Source organism: Octopus bimaculoides, chromosome 27 (genome assembly GCF_001194135.2).
Source record: "Octopus bimaculoides isolate UCB-OBI-ISO-001 chromosome 27, ASM119413v2, whole genome shotgun sequence".
In the NCBI taxonomy this organism is placed as follows: Eukaryota; Metazoa; Mollusca; class Cephalopoda; order Octopoda; family Octopodidae; genus Octopus; species Octopus bimaculoides.
Genome location: NC_069007.1, coordinates 9,830,217 through 9,833,765, shown reverse-complemented (window position 1 = coordinate 9,833,765; position 3,549 = coordinate 9,830,217). Strand labels below are relative to the sequence as shown.

The 3,549-nt window shown below is 38.2% G+C and overlaps 1 pseudogene; it reads right to left on the bottom strand.

The window, feature by feature from the left end:
* Positions 1-1,846: 1,846 nt before the first annotated feature.
* Positions 1,847-3,145, bottom strand: LOC106867599 (actin-1-like; annotated as a pseudogene).
* Positions 3,146-3,549: the final 404 nt, after the last annotated feature.

Here is a 3,549-nt window from a genome sequence, read left to right as displayed (position 1 = left end):
AAGCTCACAAGGAATGAAACCAGTATTCTCCGATGGATGAGTAATGTCAGTGTGCATACCCGACAGAGTGTAAGTATCTTGAGAGCAAAGTTGAACCTAAGAAACATCAGTTGGGGTGTGCAAGAGATATGACTGCGCTGGTATGGACATGTGGCAAGAATGGATGAGGATAGCTGTGTGAAAAAGTGCCACACCCTAGTGGTTGAGGGAACCTGTGGAAGAGATAGACCCAGGAAGACCCAAGATAAGGTGGTGAAGCACTATCTCCGAACATTAGGCCTCACCAAAGCAATGACTTGTGAGCAAGACCTTTGAAAATATGTTGTACGTGAGAAGACCCGACAAGCCAAGTGAGACCAAAATCCAAGGCCTCTGCCAGGGATGTAGCTAGCCCACTTACGCGTAATATTTCTTCTTTGGACACTAAACTTTGCTTGCGAAGACCTGTTCAGGCAAGTGAAATCGAAATCGAACTAAATTTGTAGACTGGCACCAATGCCAACGTCTTCATTGAACACTAAACTCTGCTTGCAAAGACCTATTGGGGCAAGCGAAAGTGAAATCGGGATGGCACCTGTGCCAGTAGATCACTAAGAGCACCGTCCGAGCGTGATCGTTGCCAGAGAACTAGCTGTCTGGCTTCCATGCTGGTGGCAAGTAAATAGCACCATTTAAACGTGATCATTACCAATGTCGCCTTCCTGGCACGTGAAAAGATATTTGAGCGAGTTTGTTGCCAGTACCGCTGGACTGGCTCCTGTGCAGGTGGCACGTAAAATACACCATTTCGAGCGTGGCCATTGCCAGTACCTCCTGACTGGCCTTCATGCCGGTGGCACATAAAAGCACCCACTACACTCTTGGAGTGGTTGGCATTAGGAAGGGCATCCAGCTGTAGAAACTCTGCTAAATCAGATTAGAGCCTGGTGTAGCCATTTGGTTTCACCAGTCCTCAGTCAAATCATCCATGCCATGCTAGCATGGAAAGCGGACGTTAAACGATGATGATGATGATGACGACGACGATGACGACGACGACGACGACGACCAAATAAGCAAGCCTGATGAGTTTTTCATCTCTGCAGATTCACACAGGGTAGGGTAGAAACCACCATCAATTACATCAACATAAATGAGGAGGAGATAAGCCTTTGATGAGATCAACTCAAATGCAGCAATGGGCTCTGAAGTTTTTTCCAATTATCCTTTCAAAGATATGCAAGAATGTTCTTGCAAAACCTCTTGACATACCTCTCCATATTTATATTGCATGTGGCTAACTTTCACCTCTTGTTCAAAAAAGGTATCATATACCCTATTCACAAAGACAGGTATAGGACAGATTCTAAAAATTATAAACTTATTTCTCTGACCTTACATGCTAGCAATGCCATGGAACTCATTGTCAGAAGGAAGATGATAACATTCCTAGAAGAAAATAGCTTGCTCATGATGTCTGAGTATTACAAGGTCTCAAGGACTTACAGAATGATATGAATGTAAGATACAAATTGTCTGAAGAAAGCAACATAAATTGCAAGCGTTTTGATATCAACCCACAGATTCCACTTAGAATGCACAGGAGCAGGGAGTATTGCAATCCCAGACTTAGAGCCAGCACATGACTTGGGAATCCACTTGAGTGGTCATGTGTCTTTCTGTGTGAATATTACTAAGATACATATTCTTAGTTACCTAACACACATATACAGAAGTTGCCATACACACACATGTGTGCACACATACACATACACATACACATACACACACACACTCTTCTTTCAGGCATTATAGTCAAGCTGTAATGATGAAACATTCTCTAAAGTGCATCAAAGACAACAGAACATTATTTTTATTGAATTCTTTATTAAAGTTTAGATCACACTAAAAGCAATTTTTTACTCAAATTTTATGGTTACATGGCAGTTTAGGGCAACATTATGTTACCATTAATAACAAACTTATAATACTCAAAATAGGTATCAGATTGGAATATTGCTAACAAAATATGTTAATACTAACTAAATCCATTTGTTACCAGATTTCTTTTAAGATACAAAAAATATGAAGAATTTAGTTAAAATAACTTTATCATTATGAAGCTGGTGTTTCAAACATACATTAACGCAAATATTTCATGGAAGATTTTAATTGAAATCATTTTAAAACAGAAAGCTTTTATCATAGAAACAGGGGTTAGTTTCAGGTTGGTTGGTATTAAAAGGGTTAGTAGAATTTCATTAACATCTATTAGTAATTGCTATTGAAGGACTGAAAGTTAAACATATAGCTACCAGCTCTGGCCTATCACACTGTGCCATATATACATACTAAGGACTTAAATTTTCCATTTTATGTGCATGTTTCCCACAGACATGAGATGAGCCAGATTCTTTATATTCTTCTTTTGTAATCCATAGTTCATCACCGGACAACACAATGTTGGTAAAAAGGTCTTTCCGGATTTTCTCATCACATTTCATGATTGAGTTATATGTTATTTTATGAACACCATCATATTCCATACCAAGTATACTTGGTTGGAACATAGCTTCTGGGACTTGGAATCGTTACTTGTTAATGGTAATTTCTTGTCCACCAGGTAGATCAACCCTCTTTTCCAAAACTGAAGAAGAGCATGCAGTCTCCATTTCCTGTTCAAAGTCTAGAGCAACATAGCAGAGCTTCTCTTTCATGTCATTTAGCTTTTTGTTCACTGAAGCCACTTCAACATACTTGAAGCCACGTTCAGTCAAGATCCTTATAAGGTAATCTCTCAAGTCAAGACCAGCAGTATTCTGATGGACAGTAGCTTCTGTTATAGTTGAAGCTTCATAGACAGGGACAACTTGGGTTATACCATGGCCTACATTCACAGAGATACCCATCACACGGCCAGAATCAAAGAGGGACAAAACAGCTTGATTAGCCAACATTACTGCACGAACGTCAAACTTATCGAACATAATTTCAACCATTTTGTCTGTTTTCTTCAGAGTTACCAACAGACTCAGTCAACAAGACAGCATAGTCTTTGGCTGCAACGTTCAACTCTTTGAATGTATGATGCCAGATCCTTTCTATATTTTCCCAGTCAGTAATAATACCATGTTCAATGAGATTCTTCAAGTTAAGGAAAGTACTGTTACCTCCAGTTTCCTCTCCAACATAGAATTCTTTGCGTTTCTTCTTAAATTCTTTATCCTGCAATACAATAAAATTCCAATATGAATTCTACAAACTTGGGTCAATAAAATTGTTTACATGATAGAAATAAAAGAAAGAATTACACAAACAATGAAATTTCCATAATCACTCCTATAATATCCTACAATCACTCCTATAGTATCCTATAATCAATCCTATAATATCCTATAATTAATCCTATAATATCCTATAATATCCTATAATTAATCTTATATCTTTCTGTTAAACACTTGAAATAAGAGTGAAATGTGTTTTCAGTATTTCTTCAGTAATATCCAGAACTATCCAGAACAAAGTTATTGCAAAAGTTTAACAGCATCACTCAAAATGGTACTTAGCTAT